The sequence below is a fragment of the Mustela nigripes genome, unplaced genomic scaffold, assembly GCF_022355385.1.
Source record: "Mustela nigripes isolate SB6536 unplaced genomic scaffold, MUSNIG.SB6536 HiC_scaffold_76, whole genome shotgun sequence".
NCBI lineage: Eukaryota > Metazoa > Chordata > Mammalia > Carnivora > Mustelidae > Mustela > Mustela nigripes.
In genome coordinates this window covers 2,308,264-2,326,596 of record NW_026739491.1, presented here as the reverse complement: position 1 = coordinate 2,326,596, position 18,333 = coordinate 2,308,264, and the positions used below count along the sequence as shown (strand labels likewise).

General features: G+C 44.0%; 1 long non-coding RNA gene across 1 annotated transcript in view; it reads left to right on the top strand.

Annotated features, from left to right (window-relative positions):
* The window catches only part of LOC132008240 (uncharacterized), a 40,502-nt gene that overhangs the window by 20,128 nt on the left and 2,041 nt on the right, over positions 1-18,333 (top strand). The window contains exon 2 of the long non-coding RNA XR_009401574.1: positions 16,899-16,971. This is a non-coding gene — a long non-coding RNA (uncharacterized LOC132008240). The remainder of the gene's footprint in view (positions 1-16,898; positions 16,972-18,333) is intronic.

The window sequence follows — 18,333 nt, the reverse complement described above, 5'->3', positions numbered from 1 at the left end:
TAGACGATTAAACTTATTTCTGCTTAAATACACTTAGGTGTTAATTGGTAATTTGACTTGAAGTTTATTTTAAGGTGGATTTGTTATCCTGACTCTGTCCTTTAAGAAATGATCTCTTGTTTTAATATGCCATGAACACTCCTGGTCTTGCTGAGAAACAACATCTAGTTCATTGTCATGGTTCTTCTCCAGATGGGACTGATCAGGGTCAGACTGGCCCAGAGAGCAAAAAAGGCATTTGCTTTGGAAGCTCCATCAAGAGGAAAATCTTTCTGTTGCCTGAGGGGCTTTTCTGGGAAGGGTGAATGGTACTGGGAAGGACGACCTAGGATTACAAGTGGAAAAAACAGGGACTCCTTACATTTCTCTGCTGTGCGACTTTGGGCACGTTACTTCTGCTGTCTGGGTTTCGTTTTCTACATCTGTAAAATGAAGTGGTGAGAGTACATAATGTCTGAGGTCACTTCACCCAGAAAATTCCATGGTTGTCAAGAGCTCTCACTACGGCGGGGCAGGGGGTGGGGGTACTCTGCAACAGTTTTCTTTTCCTTAAAAAGAAAAAAAAACAAAAAGAACTCTGAGCCTTGTCTGTTTGCTAGAATTTGTTTCACAGGGTTTCCTATGTTCTGGTTAAACAAAGTGGGTTGGTTACGTGTTTACCGTCATGTTCTCTTCAAGTCCCATTTAAGTGAAAAGGAGAAGGAGAATGGGTAAAGGGACATCAGTGGATAAGAGAAGGGATAGAAGGAGTAGATATTCAAGCCCAGCATGGGGAAATGCCCACAAGAGGTCCAGAAGCTTGCCCTTCAGAATCCCAGAAAGGCCCAGGCATTTCAGGGAGTCACCGAAGGCGGAGTGAAGAGAATTAAATGAAATTTAATGGTGAATTACATTCGCCTCCCAGACCTCTTCCTTCTCTCACCACCTCCAGGCAGGAGACTGGAAGATTCTTCTCTGGAAAACCTAAGCTATCCCAGAGGAAGGAGCTTCCCATTTGCCACCGGTGCAACTAACAGGGAACACCACCGGCTGACAAGCCCCATGTCACAGAGACAGAACTCTCCATCAGCCTGTAGCGCCTCTGTCTCTGTGAAGGCTCAGCCAAAGGTCACCAGGCACATAAGCAAATCATCCTGACAGGAGAGAGGTCAGGAATTTTCCTCAGGTAGATGAGAAGATGCTCATTCAGATTTCTCCTCAACGGTCAGCTCATCGGAGAGACTTCCCCTGGCCACTATGTCTAAAACAAAACAAAACCTTCCACTACTCTCTACCCCTCACTCTGCCTAATTTCAGAAAGAGAGAACAGAGAAATGGAAGGGAGGACATTATCAAAATAAGTAGTAGGAAGAATTTCCTCAGAACTGAAGGAAACAAGCTTCTGGTTTGACAGGTCCATTGGGGGCCAAGCCCAACGCGTGGACAAAAGACCACACTGTGAAAGTTTAGAACCCTGGAGATAAAGGAAAAAAATCCTAAAAGCTTCCCAAGACACAGGTAGATTTGTACAAAGGATCAGCAATCAGAACTGCCTCACTGCTCAAGGAAAACATCAGAAGCTGGAAGAAAATAGAGCAAGTTATCAAAATCCTGAGAGAGGATGATACCAACCTGCAATTCTGTATTTAGTTCAATCATCAATTAAGTATTGAAGGGAAGTAAAGACATTTTTAGATAAACAGGGTTATTTTTCTTGGAATAAACCAAACCAGAAGATGATGTGGGATTCAGAGGCTCTAAATCAGGAGGATGGCAAAAGAAGCTCCTAGGATTCTAGGATGACAATGGAAGCAACCAGTTCAGATGTAAGGAGAAAGCCAGTTAGGGAGGTCTGTGAACAGAAAAAAAAAAAAATCCAGAATGGGTAGAGATGATCCGAATTGCTTGGTTTGAGGAATATCAAAAGGCTGTTAGAAGGCCTAAGAAAAACTATTGCTAGGTATCCAGAATAATAAGCAAATGAAAAAAGGGGGAAAAAGGTAATTATTAACTTTGGGGTAAACAAAAAATTACCCAAGAACAGAAGCATATCTTGGTACACTAGCTTAAGTGAATACAAATTATGTAATCAGAATAAGGTCAACATTAAGTGTGATCGTCAGCAGGGGTTCCAACTATACTGAGTGGAAGAGGGGAACCCTAGTGCTTCAGAAAAGCAAACCATTGGGCAGCGTTCATTGGCTGTCAGAGAGTTGATGGGGAGCTCAGCAGATGGAGACATAGAATGTTCTTTAGATTTGTGGAGGTGAATACCAGAGAAAAACATGCCAAAGAATGATCGTGCTGGCCTCTGGGGTGGAGAGGAGCGGTTTTTCATTGAAGGTGTATTTAGCACAATTTAACTTCTTAAACTAAGAGCAATCATTACTTTGAGAAAGATAAAGGGGACGTTCAAAAGCTTTGCATTTCATGTATGAACCCCTTCTTCATCAGCAGGTGTGAATTGCTTCCTGAGGTTAAGGCCTGGCTCATGCTTACACTGCTCCCTGAGTTTGATCTGAGGAGGCCGGGAGATGCCATCTTGCCCGCAGACCTCACCCCTGCTGCTGGTGGATGTCTACTATATGGAGATGGTGGAGAGGGAAACCAGTGGACTGGAGTTAAAGGATTGGGGTTCACATTTAGTTTCTACCGCATGTTAGCCAAACGGTGTTATGAACAAACAAAATAAAACAAAACAAACCTCCTCTCCGATATTCCCCGAGCACCCACAGGACAGCTGTTAGACTTCGGGGATATACATCCCTGTCTTTGGATTGAGGAAGGGGATGAGTTTGTTTCTTGGCTGACTCAGTCGGTAGAGCATGTGACTCTTGATCTCAGGGTTGTGAGTTCAAGCCCCATGTTGGCTATGCAGCTTACTTAAAAAAAAAAAAAAAAAAAAGCTTTCCTCAGGGATAAAATGGGAGCTCATTTATTCACTCATTCAACAACTACTTCCTGAGTATCTTCTGTGTGCAGGAGCCTGGTACCGAGCTGGGATAAAAGGGCAGCAGAGCCTGGCTGCCGGGGAGGAGCAGGGGTGACGAGGCTGGGGCTCTGGCTGGCCAGCCTGCGGAGCACATGGAAGACTGTGGGGGTGAAGGGTTGCCGGGAAGGCAGCATCTTAGGGCAAAGGCCCAGACTCAAAGCCCTTGAGTTGGGAGGTGGAGTCACACAGCAGTGGTCCTAGTCCCCCACCCCCACCCCGTACCCTTCTATTTTCCTTCTAGGACTATCTTCAGAGGGCAGGGATTTCAGGGTTTTAGGTGAGAGGCTTAAATAGTACCTGGGCCACGGGGCACTGGGGTGGCTCAGTCAATTAAGCGTGTCCGACTCTTGGTTTTGGTGCAGGTCCTGATCTCAGGATTGTGGGATTGAGCCCCTCATTGGGCTCTACAATGGGCACGGAGCCTGCTTAAGGTTCTCTCTCACCCTCTCTCTCTCTCTCTGCCCCTCCTCCCTGCTCCGTGCACTCTGTCAAAATAAATAAATAAATAAAATTAAAAAAAAATTAAAATATCTGGGTCACTAATTCCTACACTTTCGCTATTCCTAAACCAGTAACATTCCTGAGTTGGTGTGGTGGGCTGACAGAGATTAACCAACTTATTTGCTAAACAAAGACACAAGAAAGAAACACCATGGCGGGGGGGTTGGGGGGGTGGTGGTGGGGGGGAACTGGTACCATCTACCATCATTTCACAAAAGAAAGGACAGCTTCCTACAAAAAGTAGGAAAGGCATAATCTCAGATTAAAGGACAGACTTTTCCATTGCATGAAGTTACCTTCCTTCATGAGAACACCTTACGTGGGCCTTATTTTTCTCATTTCACTGCCGTCATGGGGAAACTTGGGGACAGACCAGCTTCAGGCACCGCTTTCATCACCGACCCATTCGTGTTATGGGTAAAGAGATCAAAGGTGAAGCCTCAATCAGATGTCTGGGATTACAGCAGAGCCAGAATTGAGAGCCAGGCCTCCCAGCCTCCCCCTCGGCTTCCATTTGTCTGCTCCGGTGGGCAGGAAAGAGTGGCATCACTGACCAGCTCTTGCCCCGATGAAAGGAGAGACAAAAACTTGAGAAGAATGGCTTCCCAATGAGGCTGCTGTCTTCTCTCACACCTTCCTGACACCCCCAGCCTGCCCACTCTGCAGGGGCCCTCCTCTGTCTTCCTCCGCTGACTCAGGACTCTTGTGGGACCTGAAGCATCTGTCACTTCTGACCGGTCTCCCTCCTTGAATCTCTCCCTCCCCCTGCTGTTTAATGCCAGTGTCTGTTGGGTCCTGTCCCGCTTCCTAAGCAACTCTTTCTCCTTCACTCATTCTTCTTTCTGCCTTGCGATGGTCGATTTCTCCTGGTGTTTACTCCTCAGCCCACAATGATCTCATTCATTACCATGTACATACGAATGGTTCCCAGACTTTTATCCTTGGTGCCATCCTCTCTTCCAAGCTTCAGATTCATGTCGTTAATGGATATGTTGATGTCTCCACCTGGGACTTCTGGAAGGTGCCCAAAGGAGGTGCAATCAGGAAACTTTCTTTCCCCTTCTAAACCTGTTCCTCCTTCCCTTTTTCCCTGCCTCAGGCTACAGCAATCACCCTCCACTCTACCTCCAAAGCTAGACATTTTGGAGTCAAACTTAACATCTCTCACTTCCTGCCAGTTTTGGATCAGTCACAAATCCAACCCATCCTTTCTTAGAAATGCCTTTCTAATCTGGAACGTCATTCAGCCCATCCTCACTGCCTGGCGGTGTCATTTCTTTCCTTTGCTAGCACACCTAGTGCAGCACTTCCCTACTTTGCTCCCATGCAAGCACTCTCCTGCCTCTCTTCAGCCCAGGGGCTCTAGCATCTAAAATACAAACCTGAGCATGCTGCTCTTTCCTAGGAAACCTCTAGTAAAATGAATTTTTTTTTTAAAGGAGAATTTTTAAAAGTATAAGCCGCAGTGCTGATAAGGATGCTGTGAAACTGGCAATCTCATTTATTGCTAATACAAATGCAATTTGTTGAACTACTTTAGAATGCAGTTTAAAAATGCATCATAGAAGCTTACACATATTCAGTCTTTGACTAGTAAATCTATTTCTGAGAAGCTAGGGAAATAACCCCATCTATGGAAAAGCTTCATGAACAAAGATATTTATGACATCATTATTTATATGGAGAGAAATTGGAAATAGCCTAACTATATTACAATAAAAGTAATCTATGATACTGGGTGGCCTATTATATAGCTATTAAAAATGACATTTACTCATAGAACAAAGACAAAATAAAATACACTAAAATGTCTGTAATAATTATTTCTAACTGGTGGGATTATGGATGACTTTAATTTTCTTCTTTATAATTTTCCATATTTTCCAAAGTTTCTACCATAAATAAGTATTATAATTAGGTAAGAAAATTTACTTTTAAATAATGCTTAGAATACGTTTATGGTAACTGAAAAAAAGAGTAGTGTATCAAATTGTACATAAAACATAATCTCAGTACAAACACTAATGTGAATGTAAGGAAATACGACAAACCATTCAAACTGATTGACCCAACGTCATAGCTCCCTGGGGAACTTTTGGTGATTTCACGTACCTGATTTTCAACCTATAGTGGAAGAAGAGTGTGCACACACACACACACACACAGGTGCATACACATGCACACACACGGGACACTAAGAAACCCTCTATTGCCTGCAGGACTTAATCCACATACTTTGGCATGACCTACATGCCACAGGGACCCCAGAAGACATTTTAAAAAAATTAAGCTATAATTCGCATACCATAAAATTTCACCTTTTAATTTGTGCAATTTTGTGGTTTTTAGCATATTCACACAATTGTACAATCATCGCCGCTGTCTAATTCTGAAAGAAACTCTGTATCAATTCACAGTCACTCCCCAAATCCCCCTTTCCCCAGCCTTTTTAAATCACTAATATACTTTCAGTTTCTATTAATTTGCCTATCCCAGATATTTCATACAAACAAAAGCATACAATATGTGGTCTTTTGCATCTGGTTATTTTATTTACCATAATGCTTCCAGGTTCACCTATGTAGTACCACGTTTCATCACTTCATTCCTTTTTTATTGCCAAGTAATACTCCATTGTATGGATATACTACATTTTGTTTATTAATTTATCAGTTGATGGGCTTGGGTTGTTTTCAGTTTTTGACTATTGTGACTCATGATGCTGTGAACATTCATGTACAAGTGTTTATGCAGATATATGTTTTCAATTCTCTTGGGCATATGTATGTGTATATAATGTGTGTATATATATATATATATATATATATATATACACACACACACAAATGGGAGTAGTGGATTTGCTGGGTCATACTGTAACTCTATGTTTAACTTTTGAGGGAACATTTTCCAAAGCAGCTACCCTATTTTACATTCTAACCAGCAATGCGTGAGGGTTTCAATTTCTCCACATCTCCACTGCCACTTGCTAATGTCTACCTTTGTCATTAGCGTCCTTTTAGTGGGTATAATGTGGCATCTCTTGGTTTTAATTTGTATTTCCATGAGTAATAATGGGTCGATTTTTGTGCACTTACTGGCCATTTGTGTATTTTCTTTCGAGAGGATCTTTTGCCCATTTTTAAAGATTAGGTTATTTGTCTTCTCATCATTGAGTTGTAAGTGTTCTTTATATATTCTGGACACTAGTCCCTTCTCAGATATATAATTTGCAAATATTTTCTCCCATTCTGTGGGTTGTCTTTTTAATTTGATGGTCTCCTTTAAAACACAGAAGTTTAAATTTGATGAAGTTCAATGTATTTATTTTTTCCTTTTTGCTTTTGGTGTCATAGCTAATAAACCATTCCCTAATCCAAGATCATGAAGATTTGCACCTAGGTTTTCTTCTAAGAGTTTTGTAGTTTTAATGCTTACACTTAGGCCTTTTATCTATTTGGGTTTTTTAAAGATTTTATTTATTTATTTGACAGAGAGAGATCACAAGTAGACAGAGAGGCAGGCAGAGAGAGAGGAAGGGAAGCAGGCCCCCTGCCAAGCAGAGAGCCCAATGCGGGACTTGATCCCAGGACCCTGAGATCATGACCTGAGCCGAAGGCAGTGGCTTAACCCACTGAGCCACCCAGGCGCCCGCCTTTGATCTATTTGGAATTACTTTTTGTATGTGGTATGAGGCAGAAGTCTAACTTCATTCATTTCCATGTGGATGCCCTGTTGTCTGTGTGCCATTTGTTAAAAAGACTATTTTGTCCTCATTGTGTTATTTAATATGCTGGTTGCAATCCAACTGACTCTAAATATAAGGGACTGTTGATGTTTTCACTTAATTGCTAGTCTTCATCAGACTTCTCAGTTTGCTATGTTTTTCCTATCCTTGATACCTTTGGACAGGTTGGTCCTTCACCTATACCTTCCGCTTGTCTTGGTAGGGGACTATCTTCATTCTTCAGGTATTATCTGTACCCACAGCCTTTCCATCTCCCCCCAGCAGTCAGATTCAGTGTCCTTGGAGCATTTTACACATATCTCTATCATTGCTCTATTCACATCATATTAAAGTTGTTTATTCCTGAGTTCATCTGGCTATGCTTTGAGATTTCTGACAGCTGTGACCACGTCTTACTCCTCTTTGAAACATGCAACACAGCACCTGGCACTTAACAGGTTTTTCATAAATGTTAGTAGAGTGACCATTGACTGAAATTTCTGAAAATAAGCACTATGCCGAGAACTTTAATGGGAAAAGAAAGGAGCAATTTATTGGATCAATGCCTCTCACGCTCTCTCTTTCTCCAATTCTGGAAAATGGTATCTGTTCATTCATTTATTTAAGAAGTTTTTTATGAAGTACCTATTATCTGCTAGGCATTGAGCTAGAAGCTGTAGGTCATGTGGTGAACACAAGCAGACATGGTCCCTACCCTTAACGGTGCATACAGTGTCATGAGTAAAATCAACATTAATAAAATAATCATATAAACATGAAAAATATGAGCGTCCATCATCAGACCATCTCCGTGCTCTGTACCTACCTCCTGCTCACGTGTTCACTGATGGTTTGACTACCCGGCTTGGTGACTTTCTCTGCACCCGGACTCCTGCCATTGCCCATAACGACTGTGAGGCCCACGTAGATGGTCATCTACGTCATCCTGCCTCTTACTTCTTGGTGCCTCCATGGTCCCCTCCTCCTCTCCATTTCAGCCATAGTCACACACAGACTTAGCTATAACAATAGCACCTCTAAAGTTTCCATTCCGTCTCATTCAGACCGTCACCACGTACCTTCCCAACTCAGTGATCCTAGGACTACCATTCCAATGACTCTCGGATCCTTTTGAGGTCTCAGTCCACTGGCTCTGTACCCTATTTTCACCACCTCTTACCTAGGCCCTCCTTCCCTCCTCACCCAGCCTCGACTCTATGGCCTAGTGCTGTGATTTCTCCGTAATTCCCACTGTTAACCCTGGTTAAGCTCAATGGAGCAACCCTTTTGCACCTGCATCTGAGATGGCACAGGAACATGGCTGGAGAAAACGCAGTTTTCTCAAATAACTAGATTGCCTCAGCAATGCCCAGCAATCCCATGACAGTCCGCAGTCAATCTACCACTCTCCAAGATGCCTATTCGTACTTTCTCCTCTTTTCTCCAGCCCCAGTGCCCTTCTTCTGCCTGGTTCTCAGCTGATGATCTCATCCTCCATTCACTGAAAAAACGGAGGGCATCAGAATGCTTATTATCCACCCCTAAACTGACCAGCCTCCAGCATCAGTATGTATGTGCTGTGCCCTCTCCTGTCACAGATTACAAACTGTCCCTGGGCCTGTGTAGTGCCAAGCTCTCCACCTGGGCTCTGGATCTCAATCTCCCTCACTGGGGGACTGACCGCAGTGCTCTCTCTCTTTCTCATGAATCACCTGTGTCACCCTCCCTACTGGAACATTCCTTTTGGCACACAACTATGCTGCAATGCTTCCCATCTTAAAACAAAGTAAAAACCAAAACAGACACCCTCCATAATGTGCATGGGCTTCCCTGGTGGGAGCCCTATCTTTCTGCTCCTGGTTGGAGCAAAATTCCTCAAAAGGCTTGTCTACATGTCCTTCAACCTCAAGGAGTACCTTCCCAATTTGCTCTCTCAACTCTAGGCACGTTGGTCGTCTTCTATTCTTTGGACTTATACTAAGTTCATTCCTGCCCCAGGACATTTGTCCTTGCTATTCTTTCTGTCTGAAGTTGTCTCTCCATATACCTCTTCATGGTTGGCTCCCTCATTTCACTGAAGCCTCAGTTTAAGTGTCACCTGCTCAGAAAGGCTTCCTCTGCTGCCCTTAATCTGAAATTATTACCCCCGCTCCTGCCACCACACTAATCCTTACCCAGGTTTTTTTTTTTCCCCCCTCACAGCACTTACTACTGCCTGATTCTGGTAAACATGTATGTGCTCACTTGCTTATTGTCTCTTCTTCTGTTAGAGTGGAAGCTCCCTGGGGACTTCTTTTGTTCACCTTTATATCCCTCACCTCTAGAAGACTGTCTGGCATATAGTAGACACTCAATAGCTATGAATTAATAAATATTTGGATGGCTGAACATGATTCTCTGAGGGTGTAGAAGGGAAAGATTTATCTAGTCAAGAAAGGTGGAGAAAGATTCCTTGAGGAAGTGTGATATCAGGACAAAAAGAGGGGGTTAAACAAGTGAGCTTAGGAGGGACAAGTACTCTAGACAAAAGGAGTGTGCAAAGGCCCTGGGGTTAGCAGAAGGACAGCAAATTCAAGCTGAGAGAAGGCGTGCATGCAGCCAGGGAATGAGAGGAAGCTGGTGCAAGGCAGGAGCCAGGCCCTGTGGTTCCTCGCACAAAGAATGCCATGAAGGGCCTAGAGGCCGGGGGTGCGTTCTGGCTTCTATCCTAACAGCAGTGGGAGGCCTTGGACTAAAGGCACAATGTGATTAGATTTGCATTTGAAAAGCTCCCCCTGATCCACTTATTATTGCTAATAACGATGATATGATGATGATGATAAATGCTTGCATCTGGGTAGTGAAAGGTCTTTTCAAAGTGTTTTCACACTCTCCACCCCAGCCCCAGCCTCTTGGATCCTTCAGCAAAAGCTGTTGGACCTGAGGGTATAGTGTTCTAGTGTTTGCCTGTTACAGGGATCAGGTTTTCTGAATCCCAAATCAGGGCACATCTAAGAAAGGACACCCCCCACGCCTTTTTTCTAAGTCTATAAAAGCTGTACATTCTAATCACATTTAATTACACATATGACAAGCCACCTCAATTTTAAAAAAATGCCCAGATATTAGACTGTTCCAGAAGGTTAGGGAGAAATTATTACTGTGAGTAGTCCCCCCTCCTCACCAAGACACAGTCACACTTTTAAGGCAATATGGATCCTAATATTGTTGGGTCGTAAATTTGATATATTATGACAATGATTTACAAGTCAACCAAAGTTCTTCTCCCTCCTCCCTTTGGTAAAAGGGCAGGTGCTTCGGGGAGTCTGGAGGTCTTGCTCTGATTTGGGGGTGGGCAGGAAGGCAGAGAGAAGGCTGAGGGCTTGACCTTTTGGGACCCAGGGGCTCAGAGGGTCATGAGCCAATGTCCCTTCAGGGAGATCTCCTGGCTCACGTACACTGCTGTTGCTGTTGTGTATTTTGAGTGATGGTGAACCTGTTGACTTTATGAATAGGAGACACAACCCCAGGGAAGGCAGGAGAGGGTGTATGTTGGGTAGGACCGAGGGCAGATGAGGGTGGACTGTTTAATAGGTTCTAGAAATAAAGGTGCTTATGCACACAAAAAAACACAGGAGGATACTGAAGTCAAGTTCTTCCCCGAGTCTGGCTGGGAGGTGGGCAAAGGGACTTAATGTCACCTTGAGGCTGCATTGGTGGGCCTCAAGAAATCTTTCTAGAAGTTTCCTGGAGGAAAGCAAGAGGAAAGGGTGACTTTCTGGGTGATGACTGTGGAGAACCATCACAAAGGAGAGGCGGAGTGAGTTCTAGGGACCAGGGAATTTATGGCAATCAGCCGTCAGAACTGGAACGTCCATGAGTCACGTTCTTCCCTTTTGCTATTAGTAATTGGCATCATTTGGCCGGGAAATAAAAGGCCGAGACATGATTTTATAACTGCTTTCAAGTAGGGAGAAGGTTTTCCTTTGGAAGATGGTCATGAGCTGTTTTCAGCCCTTAGGAGGGGGAAAACAGTTCGTTCCCACGCTGGTATAGATTTCAAGAGCTTTTCAGCTTAAGTATAAGAACCGCCAGACCCTGGGGCTGGCTCTTGAGAAAGACTCAAGAAGGCCCCGGCATTTCCTGAGGTCTCAGCATGAGGCTTTGGAGTTGGGGCCCCATGGGAGTTGTGGTGTCCTGCCCCCCAAAGCCTCCTTTTCCAGGCCTGGGGGCAGTGGCGGGCGGGCGACCCCAGCACCTGCCCACAGCCCTCTGCACTCTGGAAGGAACCTGAGATGGTGAAACAACCACATTCCGGGAAGGCTGGTCTCCTCTTCTCTTGGGGCAGAGTGGCTGCATTCATCAATGCAAAAGGGCCATGTCCTTTCCCGCGCCATCTGATGTGAGAAGCATGACAGAAGTATGACAGAAGGGAGTCAAAGTGGGAAGAGACAGTAGTCTTCACTGATTGTTGTTAACACGTTTTACAAAAATGTGTGATGATGTAAACTCATTGCTGGGCTCCTCTGAGGGCATTGTAAGGGACTCATGCAAGTGTGTGTGTGTGTGGGGGGGGTAAATTCTCAAAGTTACCTTAGCTTTGGGGTAAACCTGCCTTTGATGCCCACCACTGTACATTCATGACTTTATTTTATCTTTACAATATTTCTATGAAATAAATACTGTTCTTTCTCCATTTTCCCAGAGACTGAGACTTGGGGAACTGAGGAATTTGCCATATAACTAGGGTGTGATAAGGCAGGGGTTTGAAGATTGAGAATAAGGCAGGGATCCTGAGGATCCATTTAAGAACTGGCATTTCTGGGGCGCCTGGGTGGCTCAGTGAGTTAAAGCCTCTGCCTTCGGCTCAGGTCATGATCCCAGGGTCCTGGGATCGAGCCCTGCATCGGGCTCTCTGCTCAGCAGGACACCTGCTTCTCCCCCCTCTCTCTCTGCCTGCCTCTCTGCGTACTTGTGATCTCTGTCTGTCAAATAAATAAATAAAAATCTTAAAAAAAAAAAAAAAGAACTGGCATTTCTAACCACTGCCCCTCTCTTACCCTTCAGGAGCATATATTCCCAGAGAAACCAAGCACATATAAGTAGTCTCCTACCTTCCTTCCAGTGTCTGCTCAATTATTAACTCATCAAAAAGAAAGGGTTAAGCAGGTGATGTAGGGAGGGACAAGTATTCCAGACAAGAGGAGCATGCAAAGGTCCTGGGGCTGCAAGGAGTGTGGTGAGTTGGGGAAGCTGAAAGAAAGCCTGCCTGCGGGCACAGGGAGTGAAAGGGAGCTGGTGTGAGGTGGGCAGGAGCAAGTCCTGGCCATTCCTCTTACAGAGTAATGGTCACCCACCCCCAACCCTGTTCTGATTTCCTCCACCGCACTTCTGATCACCTGCCATCCTCTATAGTTATTTTCTCTCCCCTGACTCCTTGCTCGATTGTGCTCTTCATGAGGGCAAGGACTTCATCTGTTTTATTCAGTGCTATATGGCTGGTGCCTAGGACGCTGTCCAGCAATGCAGGGGGACATTTAATGTATATTCATTGCGATACCCGATTACAGAATTAAATAGGACCAGTGTGTTTTCGATAAATGCCTAGAGCATGTTACAGCCCACAGGTGATATAGTGGTTGGAAGACCGAAAACATTTCAAACCAGGTTATCAGACAGGGTTTCCAAAAGGAGGTTGGCCCGTGAAGGATGGCTAAGCTAATATATATATTTAGGAGGCAATGGCAGGGGAAGGGATAGGATTGGGTAGCAGTCCAGCAAGCTGCTTGGCACGCCTCCCAGCCTCTGCCAGGCTCCTTGGATGTGGGCCTCTGTGCTATATTCACACATCATCTAAGTGGGTTGTGAAACACTGGCACTAGCTACCAAGGGATGCTATGGTTTCTCCTTCCTTGGAGATCTTTAAAAATAGGAATAAGCAATCAACTGTCCTAAATTCTTTAGGAAGGAAAGCACTGGCGTTGTTGGCTCCGACAGTGTATGAGGCCGTTTAACTTTTCCATCTGATACAAGCATCTCAGGAACTCGTGAGGCTGGCACCGATTATCCCTATTTTACAGATGAGGAAACCAAGGCTCAGGGAAGCTCGTCCCACAGGGACGAGATGTGTCTCTCTGACTGCTGAGCCTGTGGTCTTCCCATTACCCAAAGGCTCTGGCGCTTTCTCCTCCATCTGTCTTTTTAGGACATGGTGTTTTCTTGTTTTGTTTTGTTTTGTTTTAAAGATTTTATTTATTTATTTGATAGACAGAGATCACAAGTGGGCAGAGAGGAAGGCAGAGAGCAGGAGAGGGGGAAGCAGGCTCCCCGCTGAGCAGAGAACTCGATGTGGGGCTCCATCCCAGGACCCTGAGATCATGACCTGAGCTAAAGGTAGAGGCTTAACCACTGAGCCACCAGGCGCCGCATTTTATTTTTTTTAAGATTTTATTTATTTATTTGACAGAGATAGCAAGAGAGGGAACACAAGCAGGGGGAGTGAGAGAAGGAGAAGCAGGTGTCCTGCTGAGCAGGGATCCCAATGCGGGGCTCGATCCCAGGACCCTGGGATCATGACCTGAGCTGAAGGCAGATGCTTAACGACTGAGCCCTCTGCCCCCCCTCCCCCCGCCCCAGCTCCCCAGACGTGTGCATTCTGTATTAGATTAGCACGTGGTGCTGCCGGAGGCTGATGGTAACCGGTGGCCTTCTGATCATGGTGGTGGCAGACATGACTCTTGTCATGTGATTGGATGTTAGGGCAGAGTTTCTTTGAGGCAGGAGGCTGGAGCAGACCCCCCTGGTCCTGCCTCCCCTTCGTTGTTGTTCTACTTGAAAAAGGTGGTATGAGTACGGATTTGATGACTCACTGAATGAACAGCAGGTGCCCAGTGTGGAAGGGTAAGTTACATCAGTCCGGTGATGTATTGTTCCAGCCCTGTGGGTTGATGGATATGGAAGTCAGTGTGTGAGAATTTTCCAGGGAGGAAGCAGGTGGCAGAGAAAGTGAAAGTCAGGACTCGGAAGGCACCTGAACTTAACCCTCCATGCGTATCCTTTGAGAAGTGGCATGGGGGCTGGGACATCAGATAGCCTTGGGTTCAAAATTCTCACTTAGCCATTTACTGGCTGGGCATCTGGGGCGAGTCAGCTGACATTTCTCTGTCCATCAGCATTCTTTGGTTGCATGTGATAGAATCCATCTGTGGCTGCCTTGAGCAGGGGAGGGTCGCGGAATAGACAGAAAAGGCCCAGCTTCTGACCTCCGAAAGGGCTGATGAATGAGCTCTTCAGAGCGGTGCTCAGGGCACTTCCTCATGGGTCTGAGGATTCCTCCGTGTAGGCTGGGGAAGGCGGGAGAGGTCTGGGTGCCTCGCCATCCTCTGGGCAGGAGGGCAGGGTGCATTGATTGTCGGTTCCCTCGTTATAGTACCCAGTGGGGGAGGGGAGAGTTCCCTCCCCCGAAAGCAGAATCAGGGCAGAAACATTATCTGCCCGCAGAGCTCTGTGGTAAGGATTTTGAGTTAATATAGCTAAACTGGTTTGCAGAAACTACTTCCAGGAAATGGTAGTTATTGCTGTAATAGAGCCAAATCTTTACTACCCCCTTTGTAGGTGACCCGTGGCAACTTCTATTTATTTATTTATTAATGCTAGGGTGCAACTTTAGAAAAGAAAGAACAGATCACTGCGTCGCTAAATTAATATGGATATCCCAGGTAACACAATTAATAATGATTCTTTTTAGATCACCTCATATGTCCATATTGGGATTTCTTTGGTGACTGTTAATTCTAGCCCGATGACTGCCTCGTAGAGTCTCTCTCTGTGGGCTCAGGAAGGATAAGCTCATTGTAATATTCGCCTAAGCCAAACAGAATTGGAAAGGTACATCTGTTACAGGAAAAAAAAATCATGGACTGTATTTCAAGACTAAATAGAGTTGATCTGGGATTTCCCTCTGTTTCGGTGTATTCAGGTCACCACTCCCCCTCATTAGTACCGACTGTATTTAACACTGCCACAGTTAATGAAAGCTTTAGTAGTTAAACACGTACACGAAATCCCCTATTACTCCAGGGTGCGTGTCCAAGTCTTCCAGCGCGGTTCAACAAACATTTATTGAGTGCCTACTATATGCAAGAGATTTCTCCTTATAACCAGCCTCGTGGGGTTCTCGAGCCAAATTTGGGTGTTTTTTTTTTCCCCCAGTAAATTTTATACATCAGGACAGATTTGGCTGTCTAAAGTGGGAGAGAAGGAGCAGTCACACTACAGAATTACTTATCTATGAATTTTAAGATCTACTAAAAGGAACCCTCCTGGTTCCTTTGGGGACAAACATTTCATAATAGAAATGTTTAAAAATCAACCAAGATTTTTTTTAAAAAGGGTAGCCTGTTTGTTTCTTCTCGCCTAGTGACACTTTTCCCACCAAAGACAAGGGCAAAGAGATTTGCAAAGGAGTGTCTTCTGCAAAATCCAGGAAACTGCAGCCTTTGGGGCTTTATAGAAGCAGGAAAGACAGCAATTCTCAACCTGGAGTCTTCCCCGAAGACGGCTCTTTCCAGCTCCTTGAGTCAGAAATCACTGTCTCCAAGACAGCAGAGAGAAAAAGAGAAGTTGCAAGGCAGGGTTAAAAAGGTACAAAATATAATGTTTTATAAGACCAGCTGTGAGCAGTGATGTGGGGAAACGGGCCCTTCTCGACTCTGCTGTCGGGAACATAAATAGATACAACCTTTCTGGAGGGCGGTTTGAAAATACTATCAAAAGCCCTAAAAACAGTCGGGCTCTTGGAATTGATCCCAGGGAAATAGATAGGGCCATACTCAAAGATTTATCCATAGGAGTAGTCGTTTCAACATTGTTTACAATAGTGGAAAATCGGAAATAATCTTAATGTCTAACCATAGGGGACCGACTTAGGTTGGTTCAGTAACTTACAGGGCATCCTTCCATGATGGAATATTATTCAGACATTAGAAATGATGTTGTAAAACTGGCTCTCAGTTAGGGTCCATGGTTCAGGTGGGTCTCTGGAATTATATGCCAGATCATGCATGTGTATGTGTATGTGGGCACGTTTTGGGGTAAGGGAGGATTCTTATGGATTCTCAGACAGGTGCATGATCCAAGAGAGTAACAAATCATCATTGTAGAAAACACCTGAAGCAGAAAGGTGTTGGGATACCTGAGTGGCTCAGTCGGTTAAGCATCTGCTTTTGGCTCAGGTCATGATCTCTGGGTCCTGGCATCGAGTCCCAAGCTGGTCTCCCTGCTCAGCAGGGAGTCTGCTTCTCTCTCTCTCTCTCTCTCTGCCCCTCCGCACTGCTTGTTCTCTCTCAAATAAATAAATAAAATCTTTAAAAAAGAGCAGAAAGGTGTTGACAACATATTATATTAGAGAGTGAAGGGTAGGGTAAAAGTACTTTTAATATAATCCTATTTTTTGTAAAATATGAGTGTGCGTGTGTGTGCAGGAAAAAGACGAAAAGGTGGACAACCAATTCCAATTTCTTCCCTGGAAAATTCCAATACACTTACTTCCATATTCATCAACCCACTGGGCATGAAGTTTTGTCCACCAAAATGATAATTATGGTTATCTCCAAATGGGAAGATTATAGGTAATACTTCCTTTTTTCTTTGTTGTATTTTCTAAAATTGTTACCATGAACACGTATTACTATTATATTAAAAACAAATATTTTTTAACAGATGAGTATGGACCTTGCACCCTAGAACCACACTGCCTGGGTCCCAACTGACCGACCAGTTGGGAGGGTCTACGGTGAGTTTCTTAACTTCTCTAGGCTTTAATTTCCTCATCTTTAGTATGGGATGATCATGTTCATATTAATAGCTGTAAAATACCAAGGCCTGGCACAGGCTCAGCGAAGACTGGTTATTTTTATTCTTAATAAAACAGAAGTGAGATAAGTGCATGAGCTTCGGAGACACAGGCTTAGGTTTGAACCCAGGTTTGCAACTCCTTAGTAAGGGATCCCTTTGTGAAAGCCTCACTTTTCCCATCTGTAAAATAGACACAGTAATACCTACCTTGTTGGGCTCATTTCAGCACTGGAGAAATATGTGCCTAATCCAGAGTAGGGGCTCGGAAGATGATAGGAAAGTTCCAACTAAAGTAGAACTTTATTCTTTGGGAATTGACAATCGGTGTTTAGAGAACTAATCCTTTGGCTTTTCTTCATGCCTTAACACAAATCTCCTCCTGAAAAACATTTTGGTTGCTTCCAAGTTTTGGTAATTATGAATAAAGCTGCTCTAAACAGGTTTTTGTATGGACATAAGTTTTTAATTCATTTGGGTAAATACCCGGGAGTGTGGTTGCAGGATCATATGGTAAAAGTATGTTCAGTTTTATAAGAACCACCAAAGTGTCTTCCAAAGTGGCTGCACCATTTTGCACCCCCATCAGTAATAAATGGGAGTTCTTACTGCTCCATGTCATTGGCAGTTTTTGGCGTCAGTATTCTGGATTTGGGCCATTTTAATAGCTGTGCAGTGGTATCTCATTATTGTAATTTCTCTAATAGCAGATGTCATGTCTTGTTGCCATCTATATGTCTTCTTTGGGGAGATCTCTGTTAGGGTCTTTGGCCCAGTTTTAACCAGGCTGTTCATTTTCTTATTGTTGAATTTCAGAAGCTCTTTGTATATTTTGGATAATAGTCTTTATCAGCTATGTGTTTTTGCAAATATTTTCTTCCAGACTTTGGCTTCTCTTCTCATTCTCTTCACAGTGTCTTTCACAGAGTAGAAAATTTTTAATTTTAATAAAGTTCATCTGTTCAGGTCTTTATTTCATGGGTTGTGCCTTCGGTGTTGTATCTAAAAAGTCACCACCAAATCCAGGATTATCTAGAATTTCTCCTATGTTATCATCTAGACATTTTATAGTTTTGTTTCATATGTAGGTCTATGATCTATTTTTTTTATGTGCCTTCAGCCACTCTATGACCCATTTTGAGTTACTTTTTGCCAGGGGGTGTAAGGTCTGTGTCTAGATTCAATTTTTCGGCATGTGGATGTTGAGTTGTTCCAGGACCATTTGTTGAAAAGACTATCTTTTTTCCATTGCATTGCCTTTTCTCATTTGCTAAAGATCATTTGACTCTAGTTATGTGGGTCT